This window comes from Gossypium raimondii, chromosome 11 (genome assembly GCF_025698545.1).
Source record: "Gossypium raimondii isolate GPD5lz chromosome 11, ASM2569854v1, whole genome shotgun sequence".
Classification (NCBI taxonomy): Eukaryota; Viridiplantae; Streptophyta; class Magnoliopsida; order Malvales; family Malvaceae; genus Gossypium; species Gossypium raimondii.
In genome coordinates, this window is record NC_068575.1 from 35,244,463 (window position 1) to 35,257,413 (window position 12,951).

The window sequence follows — 12,951 nt, forward strand, 5'->3', positions numbered from 1 at the left end:
TCTAGCTATACATACCATTTATTATACTGTGATAGTGTAACAACTTATGATAAAAAAATGTGTGTTTTTCATATAGTAAATGGATCCTGATCCCGATCGAACTGTATCGGATGATGTTGAGAGTGTAGCGCCTGCTCCCGTGCAAGGGATGGAGCTGGTTGATTCTCGACCGAATACGACTAACCATGGTGATGAGGCTAAACAAGCCTTTTATACTATGATGAATAAATGGTTTACTCAATATATTCGGACAAATCTGACTGCTCAACAACCTCCGATCCTGATTAACCCGCTTCTGATGCCTATGGTACCTCCAACTATCGATCCTATGAGATTGAATAAACCTACTGTTGATAAAATAAGAAAATACGAAGCTGAAGAATTTAGGGCCACAGTTAGTGATGATGCTGAACAGGGTAAATTTTGGCTCGATAATACCATTTGTGTCTTCGAAGAACTATCCTGTACACCTGATGAGTGCCTGAAATGTGTTATATCTTTTTTACGAGATTCAGCTTACTATTGGTGGAACACTCTAGTTTCGGTTGTTCCGAAAGAGCGTGTCACTTGGGATTTCTTTCAGATAGAATTTCGCAAAAAGTATATCAGTCAACTATTCATTGATCAGAAACGCAAAGAATTTCTCGAGCTAAAACAGGGTCGTATGACCGTATCTGATTATGAGCGCGAGTTTTTGAGACTCAGCCGATATGCCCAAGAGTGTTGCGACCGAGACTGCTATGTGTAAAAGATTCGAGGAAGGGCTGAATGAAGAAATAAAACTGCTTGTCGGTATACTCGAAATAAAAGAGTTCGTAGTACTCATCGAGCGAGCTTGCAAGGTTGAAGAACTCAGCAAAGAGAAAAGAAAAGTTGAGTTTGAAGCTAGTGATTTCTGTAAGAGATCAGCGAATAATACTTTTCAGACAGCAACAAAGAAGTTCAGAGATGTTAGTAGCCGATCTAAGGCTATTGCCAGGCTTTCTATACAAGAACGAACACCAATGAGTTCAAGAGCCACCTCAGTTGCTAGTGTTAGTAATACCCGACCGAATAAACCCGAGTGTCAACAGTGTGGTAGGAGACATGTTGGTGAGTGTTGGGGCAAGTACAACAATCGAGTTTGCTATAAATGTGGATCGAAAGATTATTTTATTCGGGAGTGCCCAGAGATTGTGGATCAAAATTTGGCTCAGAATACGAGATCGGGCAACACAGTAGCTCGAGGTAGACCACCCAGGAATACGAGTAATGTGAATGGTCAGAAAAGTGCTAGAAAAGTTTCGATTAGTTGAAAGTTTTTTTGATCGAAGCTCCAATATTAGTTCAGCCAGAATCGGTTAAAGAGTTTGTTATCTATAGTGATGCATCTTTAAATGGTTTGGCTGTGTTTTGATGCAGGAAGGCAAAGTTGTAGCCTATGCCTCGAGATAGTTAAAGCCGCACGAAAAGAACTATCCGACGCCCGATCTGGAGTTGGCTGCTATTGTGTTTGCGTTGAAAATATGGCGCCACTATCTGTTTGGAGAAAAATGTCATGTTTATTTCGATCACAAAAGCCTGAAGTATTTGATGACTCAGAAAGATCTGAATTTGAGACAGTGCCGATTGTTAGAATTGCTAAAAGATTATGAGCTTGTGATTGACTATCATCAGGGAAAGGCTACTGTTGTAACTGATGCCTTAAGTCAAAAATCACTGTTTTCTTTGCATGCAATGAAAACGCATATGGCTATGTCTGATGATGGTGCGATAATAACTGAGTTAAAAGCAAAACCGTTATTTGTTCAACATATTTATGAAACTCGAAAAGCCGATGATGATTTAATTGCAAAATGAGCTCAGTGTGACTTAAATGTTGATTCAGAGTTTCTAGTTGATGCTGACGATTGTTTGAGATTCAAAAACCGATTATTTGTTCCGAGAAATTCAAAGTTAATTCAGATGATTTTGAATGAAGCTCATAATAGTCGATTTTCTATTCATCCGGGTAGCACGAAAATGTATAACGATCTGAAACAGCACTATTGGTGGCATGGTATGAAACGAGACATTTCTGACTTTGTTTCGAAATGTTTAATTTGTCAGCAAGTTAAAGCCGAGCATCAAGTACCATCTGGATTACTTCAGTCGATTATGATTCCCGAGTGGAAATGGGACCGAGTCACGATGGATTTTGTATCCGGTTTACCGTTGACACCGAGTAAGAAAGATGCAATCTGGGTTATTGTTGATAGGTTGACAAAATCGGCACAGTCCGATCCGCACAGATTTCCCGCTCGATAAACTTGTCGAATTGTATGTTTCTCAAATTGTGAGGTTGCATGGTGTGCCTATTTCTATTTTTTCGGACAGAGACCCGAGGTTCACATCGCAAATTTGGAAGAAACTACAAGATGCTTTAGGTACGAAACTACATTTTAGCACAGCTTTGCATCCACAAACAGATCGTCAATCTGAGCGAACCATTCAGATACTTGAGGATATGTTGAGATGTTGCATTCTCGAGTTTGAAGGTACGTGGGAACGATACTTACCTTTGATTGAATTTTCTTATAATAACAGCTTTCAATCTAGTATCAAAATGGCACCTTATGAGGCTTTGTACGGTCGTAAATGTCGTACACCATTGTATTGGACCAAGCTCAGTGAAAATAAGATACAAGGGGTCGATTTGATTAAAGAGACTGAACAGAAAGTGAAAGTAATTCGGGATAGCTTGGAATATATATATTCATATGTATAAAGGGACAGGGATAGGGTAGAGATAAAGAGGACTTTGTCGCCATGCTAAGGAGACCAATTCACTTAAAGAGGTGGAGAGTCGAAAATGGACAGAGAATAGGCTGATTGCTAGAAGAGAGGATAATTGTTCATAGTAAGGGTTGAGCTAAAAAGTCTATCCATTCTTTATTATTTGGAAGGTATTTATAGGAGAGGTCCTCTTGCCCTATAATGTGAAGTGGCAAACCGTTATGGCGAATGTGTTGATAGTGTATGTGGGGTGCGGATGTAGTGGTCCCAAGCAGCACGAGGTTGTTGTTATCTTTAGTGGGGTCCATTCACCGTTAGAGATGTTTTCACACTTAGAGAAGCATCTGCACCTAAAAAGTGGATGCCTAATGAGGTATCTTGATGAGTGAGCGGTCTTGTCATGGGAGCAGGTGATGCGAGCTCGTATTCGTGGTTGATTATGAGTTGCGAATGTTCCCGATTAAAAATTAAGAAGTATCAAATTAAGTTCTAAGTAAGGTTGAAAACGGAGATAGTTGGCTGAAATAAAGAAATATTTTGTTGGTAAGTAAACGGATAGGATAAGTTCGGTTTAAGGTTGAAGAAATAACCAATATTATATGACAATATTGACACGTTTCTTATAAAAACCCTTAAGATTGATATGGAAAAGATAACTTGACTGTGACCCACTATCTATAATGAGATAGGAACCAATTGGTTTAGCATGAACGCCACACTTGCTAGAAGTGATAAGTTCAAAGGAATCAGATTGACGCCACAAGACGAACTTGATAAGTCAATTTGAGTCAAGAAAGAACAAAGAGAGTTGAACACTCACAATAGTTATAAAATTCATCAAAAGTTCTTTCTACATGTTTCAAGCCTAGTATTTATAGACTTACAAAATACCAGCCGAACAGGTATAGATTACAATCAAATTTAATGAGCTAAATGCCTATTGAATTGTCCAACACATCCTTTGAAGACTTCTAGATGTGGAAGACGCCAACAACCATGTCTATTTGCAATCCCAATCAGCTAATTTATTTGACTTTAGAAATGAGCTAAATGTGCATGGAGCTAGTCGGTCAAAATGGTGTGAACATGTATAGATGCTACTTTGGAAACTCGAATGGAGATGTAGCTCTTTATGGCTGCTTGTGGTGCATGAAAAGTCTTCAAATGTAAACTGTAAAAATTGGATAGTCCCTTAAGTGTGAACATGGCAACCAATCGGCTAATCAAGTGTGAAAGCACTTGATGCTTTGCTGAACACGAAATGGCTCTTGGGAGGTTGTGTTTAGCTCCTTAATTGTGCCATATGAATAGCTTGAAGGAAGCTTCCTAGCAACTGCCAATGTGAACATCCTGTTACACATTAAAGAAACGGTTAATTGCCACATTAAACAAAGTTTGACACACATTTAATTTGTAGGAAATTACACAAATATTAAAGATGTCAGAATTTAAACACATTTAAAAACATGTATTAAAGATGCCCAAACTATGACATAATTAAAGACTCTTATTAATGATGTTCAGATTATGACATAATTAAAAACTCATGTTAATGATGTTCAAATTAGGACATAATTAAAGACTCAAGCTAAATTAACTAATATAACTAAAATTGAAAAATCAAATTTAAATCTTTATTCTAGCAACCGAAGTCAACAAGCTAAAAAATTAAAGTTTAGCTTGGAGCAAATTGCATAGGACGCATGGAGTGCATGTCCAAGCTCGATCAATGAATTTCACAACAGTTTCTCTCTAAACTCAATCAATGAGGCCTGAAATAGCTTCTTTGAACCTCTTGGCTCGAGCACGAGTGGTTGTCCCCATTGGCAGCTCAATTGGACCACAAACTATTTTGGTTGAGTCCTTGACCATGATTGCATCATCCCCTCCATTTTCAAAGCAATTTTTTCTCAAATCGTCACCTACATCATAAGGAGAAAGATCAGACACATTAAAGTTAGCACTCATGTTATACTCACCTGGAAGGTCCAGCTTGTATGAGTTGTCATTTATCCTCTCCAACACTTGGAAAGGGATAGGGATAGGTAGCAACTTAGACCTCCTTTGCGCAGGGAACCTCTCCTTTCGCATATGATTCCAAACCCAATCTCTGAGTTCAAAGACTACTCGTTTGCGTCCCTTATTTGTTTTGTACGTGTACTGCTCGGTTCTTTCTTTTATATTTTCCCTCACTTTTTGATGTGGTTGCTTGATGAACTTAGCCTTCCATTTGCCATCTACATGCACAAGTTGATTAGCAGGTAAGGGAATTAAATCTAGAGGGGTTAAAGGATTAAACCCATAAAAAAATTCAAACGGAGAATGCTTAGTGGCTGAATGGAAAGATCGATTATAGACAAACTCAATGTGCGGCAAGCATTCTTCCCATGTATTTATGTTTTTCCTAATGATCACCTTTAACAAGGTAGATAGGACTCAGTTCACAACTTCGGTTTGACCATCCGTTTGTGGGTGGCTCGTTGTAGAAAATAGTAGCTTGGTGCCAAGCTTGCCCCACAAAGTCCTCCAGAAATGGCTAGGGAACTTAGCATCTCGATTTGACACAATAGTCATTGGGACTCCATGCAATCGCACTACTTCCCTAAAAAACAGATTCACTAAATTCAAAGCATCACCAGTTTTATGGCAAGCAATAAAGTGAGCCATTTTTGAAAACCGACCAACAACTACAAAGATTGAGTCCTTCCCACTCTTAGTTCTAGGAAGTCCTAATACAAAATCCATGGAAAGATCAACCTAAGGCTCTTCGAGAATGGGCAGAGGCGTGTACAATCCATGGGGTTTGATGCGTGATTTGGCCTTTTTGCAAGCAACACATCGATCCCACACCCTTTCCACATCGCGTCTCATCTTTGGCCAAAAAAATGCTCGTGGATCATGGCCAAGGTCTTGGTCACTCCAAAATGCCCCATGAGGCCTCCACTATGTGCCTCATTCACAAGTATTTCCCGAACGGATCCTTGAGGTATGCACAACTTACCTTCTCGAAATAAATACCCATCATGCTTATAAAATTTATCGAAGGCCCCCTTTTCATAAGCCTTATACACCTTACCAAAATCAACATCAGTTTCATAAAGCTCTTTTAAATAAGCAAAACCAAATAGTTTAGAATCTAAGTTATTAGGAAATGTGTACCTTCTTGACAAAGCATCGACTGCAACATTATCCTTACCTTTCTTATACTTGATCACATAAGAGAATGATTCAAGAAACCCTACCCATTTGGCATGCCTCTTATTCAGTTTGTTTTGCCCCTTGAGGTTTTCAAAGCCTCATGATCGTTGTGAATGACAAACTCCTTAGGCCATAGGTAGTGTTGCCATGTTTCCAACACTTGGATCAGCAAATACATTTCCTTGTCATACGTTAGGTAGTTGAGGGTGGCTCCATTTAGTTTCTCGCTGAAATAGGCTATGGGACACCCATTTTGAGTTAACACAACTCCAATTCCTATTCCTATGGTATCACATTCAATCTTGAAAGTTTTGTTAAAATCAGACAAGGATAATAGAGCAGCATTCGTCAAACAATCTTTAATCAACATGAAGGCCTTCTCTTGTTCCTCACTCTATTGAAAATTAGAGTTTTTCTTAATAATTCCAGTCAAAGGAGTAGCCAAAGTATTAAAATTAGGAACAAACATTCTATAAAAACTAACTAAGCCATGGAAACTTCTTACTTGGCTAATACTTGTAGGTTGTGGCCACTCTCAAATTGCCTTTACCTTTTTTTGGTCAACTTCAAGACCTTCCGAACTAACCACGAATCCTAGGAAAACAACTTTATTAGTACAAAATGAACACTTTTTAAGATTAACAAACAAAGTTTCCTTTCGCAACACTTCCAAAACATATTTTAAATGATGTACATGATCTTCCAAAGACTTACTATAAACCAAGATATCATCAAAATAAACCACACAGAATTTACCAATGAAAGATCGAATGATATGATTCATTAAACGCAAGAATGTACTTGGTGTGTTAGTTAGGCCGAAAGGCATAACCAACAATTCGTACAAACCATGTTTGGTTTTGAAGGCGATTTTCCATTCATCTCATTCTCTCATTCGGATCTGGTGATAGCCACTCTTGAGGTCTATCTTGGAGAATAGTTGAGCTCAATTTATCTTATCCAACATGTCATCTAGACGTGGAATCAAATGTCGATATTTGATGATGATATTGTTGATTCTTTGACAATCCATACACATGCGCCAAGAGCTATCCTTTTTAAGTACCAAGAGTATGGGCACGACGCATAGACTTAAGCTCTCTTGAACGTACCCCTTTTCCAATAATTGGTCACTTACCTTTGAAGTTCCTTGGTTTCTTCAGGGTTACTTCGATAAGCTGGTCAGTTTGGAATTGCAGCTCCAACTATAAAATCGATTTGATGTTCGATTCCTCAGATAGGTGGTAGACCACTTGGAATGTCCTCCGAAAACACATCTTCAAATTCCTGCAGCAAGGTTACAATAGGCGAAGGGAGAGTGTTAACTAAATTGTTAGTTCCAATTAAAATTTCCTTGTACATGAGTACAAGCATGGGCTGTTTCAACAACAAAGATTTTCAGATTTCTCTCTCTTTTGTATAGAAACTCAATTTTCTAGAATCACTCTCTCATTTTCTTTCCTTTTCCTCTCGTGTTTGTATCTCACACTCTTTATTTTTCTCCCTCATTTTTACCTCATTCTTTCCTTTCTTTTTTTTCTAATTTCTTTTTTTTTCTTTCTCACTTTTTCCCTCTTGATCGTTTGCTCTCAATTTTTCAATAGAGTTTTTCAATTTAAGTTGATCTTCGTACACTTGTTTAGGAGTAAGTGTTGCAAAAGTCACATTCCTTCCAAGATGTTTGAAGGTGTAACGGTTAGTATATCCGTCATGTATGACTCGACAGTTGAATTGCCACGGCCTCCCTAACAACAAATGGCCAGCAAGCATCGGCACCATATCACACACTACTTCATTACTATACTTGCCAATGGAAAATACAACAACGACTTGCTTAGTGACTTCGAGTTCTCCTATATCATTGAGCCATTGAAACTTGTAAGGATGCGAATGTTTGGTGGTTGCTAGGCCAAGTTTTTCCACCAACATGCTGCTAGCAATGTTCGTGCAGCTACTTCCATCGATTATCACACTACAAACCTTGCCTTGGGCATGGCATCGCGTGTGAAAAATGTTCACGCTGCTCTTCATTTTCCATGTTTTGGAGGCTCAAACTTCGCTTGATGACTAATATTTCTCCCTCCATAGCATACTTCAATTCTTCCTCTTCATCGGTAGGTGCATCGGGCTCATCTTCTTGTTCTATTTCAGATTCAATCTCACCATTGTCCCTTAGAATCATCACACTTCGATTGGGACATTGGCTAGCAATATGACCCCTCCTAAGGCATTTGAAGCACTTGATGTCTCGGGTTCGATTTGACACGGCCTCATTTTTGCCTTTGCTTGATTCTCCATTATACTTGTTAGGCTTTGTGGCTCCAATGGTTTCCTTAGTTCGAAAGGGAACTTCCTTTTTGTTAGCTTCTTTTCCCCACTTCGATGTGGAAGTAGTGTTAGGATAGGGTCAGGTGGCACCTTTTCTTTTTAGTTGCTTTTCCACATTGATCGCCATGTGCACCATGTCAATGATTTCAACATAATGTAGTAATTCCACCACATTGAAAATGTCTCGATTTAGTCCAACAAGGAATCTTGCAATGGTAGCCTCTCTGTCCTCTTAAACGTCAGCTCGGATCATGGCTATTTCCATTTCTTTATAGTAATTTTCCACGCTCCAGTTTCATTGGGTGAGATTTTGCAACTTTTGGTACAACTCGTGGTGGTAATAGGCTGGAATGAATCTTTTCCTCATGATGGCCTTCATTGTGGCCCAAATAGACACAGGTCATTGACCATTTCTTCTTCGGCTTATGGTGAGCTGATCCCACCAAATGATGGCATAGTCGAAGAATTCTATGGCAGCAAGCTTAACCATTTTACCTTCCGAGTAGTTGTGACATTCGAATACAAGTTTGATTTTGTTCTCCCACTCTAAATACACCTCATGAACGATTTTCCCTTGGAATGGAGGAATCACCATCTTAATGTTTTTAAGGTCGTCATCCACTCGATCTCACTCCCTCGGCCCTCAATTCCTTTGTCCTCGTCACCTCTCACTTTGATTAGAGTCTTGATCACTCTCCACATCACTAGGCTCGTAGAGATCGTCTTGATTTAGCCTAGGTCGACCTCACTCCCTCCTTAGATTTGGAGGAGTTCATTCACGTTGGGCTCTTTCCTCGAGTTGGTCTAATTGCTCTTGCATTGGCTCCAGACGTCATTGTAGCAACCGGTCCATTTCTCGAATGAGGGTTTGGTTTGCAAAATTGGGCACACCACCACCACCAGTGACATTCTTTACAGGGCGCAAACCACACCATTAGCAATATTTGGCACACCACCACTAGCAGAAGCGTTCCTTTCGGGGATACGTGACATGATGTTTTTTTCCTCACCACAAACCTCATCAACTCCCTCAAAAAGAAAGAAAGATGCACTCTACTCGTGTTTACACTTGTGCTTGGCTTTTTTTTCACTCTAATAATCTTACCACTCTTGCTCGTCTCTCTAAGTTCGTAAGTGACTACCTTAGACTTAGTAGCAACCTTGTGGAATTGGCTTCAAAAATGATGTAGAGGTGGGAGTTGATGTCGGGTATAAGGGAGGCTAAAAGAAACGAAAGGTACTTGAAATGTGGTTGAAAACGTTTGGTAAAGGAAAATTTTGAGCTCAGAAGAACAAACACTTTCAAGCTAGCATTTCTATTTTTTTTACTTATAATTTTGAGTCTCCCTCTTATACTTTCTAACTTGAATTTTTTTGGCAAATATACTGAATTTTTTTGTCGATATTTTTAAATAAAACCCTGGGAGTAATAGAACGTTTATACTTAATTTTTAACTAGCTCTGATACCAAATGATGCGAGCTCGTATTTGTGGTTGATTACGAGTTACGAATGTTCCCGATTGAAAATTAAGAAGTATCGAATTAAGTTCTAAGTAAGGTTGAAAACAGAGATAGTTGGCTAAAACAAAGGAATATTTTGTTGGTAAGTAAATGGATAGGATAAGTTCAGTTTTAGGTTAAAGAAAGAACCAATATTATATGACAATATTGACCCGTTTCTTATAACAAGACTTAAGATGGATAAGGAAAAGATAACTTGATCGTGACCTACTATCTATAATGAGATAGGAACCAATCGGTATAGGGTGAATGTCATACTTGCTAGAAGTGATAAGTTCAAAGGAATCAGATTGACGCCACAAGACGAACTTGATAAGTCAATTTGAGTCAAGAAAAAACAAAGAGAGTTGAACACTCACAATAGTTATAAAATTCATCAAAAGTTCTTTCTACATGTTTCAAGCCTAGTATTTATAGGCTCACAAAATACCAGCCGAATAGGCATGGATTACAATCAGATTTAATGAGCTAAATGCCTATTGAATTGTCTAACACATCCTTTGAAGACTTTTAGATGTGGAAGATGCTAACAGCCATGTTTATTTGCAATCCCAATCAGCTAATTCATTTGACTTTAGAAATGAGCTGAATATGCATAGAGCTGATCGGTCAAAATGGTGTGAATGTCTATAGATGCTACTTTGGAAACCCGAATGGACATGTAGCTCTTTATGGCTGCTTGTGACACATGAAGAGTCTTCAAATGTGAACAACGAAAATTGGATAGTCCCTTAGGTGTGAACATGGCAACCAATCGGTTAATCAAGAGTGAAAGCACTTGATGCTTTGCTGAACACGAAATGGCTCTTAGGAGGTTGTGTTCAGCTCCTTAATTGTGCCATACGAACAGCTTGAAGGAAGCTTCCTAGCAGCTGCCAATGTGAACAACCGTTTACACATTAAAGAAACGGTTAAATGCCATATGAAACAAAGTTTGACACACTTTTAATTTGTTGGAAATTAAACAAACATTAAAGATGTCAGAATTTAAACACACTTAAAAACATGTATTAAAGATGTCCAAACTATGACATAATTAAAGACTCTTATTAATGATGTTCAGATTATGACATAATTAAAAACTCATATTAATGATTTTCAAATTATGACATAATTGAAGACTCAAACTAAATTAACTAAAATAACTAAAATCCAAAAATCGAATTTAAATCTAAATTCCAACAACCGAATTCAAAAAGCTGAAAAATTAAAGTTTAGCTTGGAGCAAATTGCATGGGACGGATGGAGTGCATGCTGAAGCTCAATCAATGAATCCCGCAACAACTTCTCCCTAAACTCAATCAATGAGGCCTGAAATAGCTTCCTTGAACCTCTTGGCTCGAGCACGAGTGATTGGCCCCATTGATAGCTCAATTGGATCACAAGTTGTTTTGGTTGAGTCCTTGACCATGATTGCATCAGCAGGTGGACAAGGTCACATTCGAGGAAGAGTGGGTGGTCCAACTTCTTAATTGAGAATACGAGAGGATTAGGTGGAGAGAGTGGATGGTTTGATCTGGGAAGATCCCTAAGAGAAGAGAGGCTCAATGATGGGAAGTGTAGATGTCAATCCTAGTAACTTACAGTGTTGACACGTGTCCAAGCTCCGAAGGTATACCAGAAATGGAGAATTAAATATATTGAAATATACAATGTGTAGGCATATATTCAAAATTAAAAATTATATTTCTAGTAAGTATTAAAATATAAATTTTAATTTATATAATAATTAGAAGCCATTAAAATTATATTTATAACAAATTGTAAAATGTATTGTTATTACATCCTATATTCCTATTAGACTAAAACTTAGTACCTAAAAATAATTAAAATTTTAGGGACGTCTTTTAGAAAAATGAATTAAAAATTTTAGAGAAGTTATTTTTCTTAAAAATTTTACAGGAAGGAATAGTGAAGTAAGATCTAATATCAACATCGACCTAGTGGCTAGGTAACAATAGAATATGTATTTTTAATGGGTAGTTGTGATTAAAAATTAAAAGAATTAAAATACTCCCAATTATATATATATATATATATATTTGTAATTTTAGTATTGTTTAAAGACACTTAACTAAGGTATTTTTTTGGCTCATGACATCAAAATGAATCAAAACATTATTAGATAATAAAATTTTTCAAGTAAATAGATAATTATTAGAAATATAAAATTCATCTGTACCAAAAAATATTAAAATCTATATAACTTTATATAAAAAAAATTCTGTTTTGGTGATACATTATTAGCCCTCTTTTCTTTCTTTATTTTCTTGGGTAAATTACATAAATAGTCACTCATCTTTAATGAATTTTTTTTTACAGAATTATGAAAATTTATATTTTGATCACTAACAATATTAGCTTATAACATTTTGACCATTCGTTCATTAATTGTTGTTATAACCTTAGCGGAAAGGTGACGTGACATGTTAACTTAAGGGTCAATATCTCATTTCACCCTTGAACTATAGTTAAAATATTCAGTTTGGGCATTTTATAATTTTTTTTATATAATTGTAGAAATGCTTAAAAAATTATTTGAAAATTCAGAGAACTTATTTATTTATTTTTGAAAACTATAACAATATTTTTAAAAATTATAATTATGTAAAACCATTTAAAAAAAATCATAAAACCTTCATTAGCTAATACAATATATCTTAAAACGTCATTAGCATACTGGTTTCAGCATCAAGCTAAACAACATGGCTAGCATCAACCCAGAACTTTAAGGATCATGGACATCAAACCTGATAGAAATTGACTCCCAACGGTTTCAATCGTTTTGGGTGTAAAAAAGAAAAGGTAAACCATTGACCAAGAACGATGAAAAAGAAAGAAAAACATTTATAAATTTTATTTTGGGGTATAACAACAAGTCTAAAATTTGATTGACATTGTTATGTAATATTCCTCACACGACTCACTTAATTCATTTCCCAACTATTGACATTTTTGTAAATGAATCCGATGATCGGTCTAACCAAATTTTTACAGTTACATCCGTTGTTGGTTCATTTTAGGTTTATAGATTTGTAATTCAATACCCCCATTGAACTTAGAAAAGTAAGAAAATAGAGAGATTTCTTTATTTTGTTGATAGAAAATATTTTTGAGTTCTTTGATCATTTTGTTGGAGTCGTGCGATT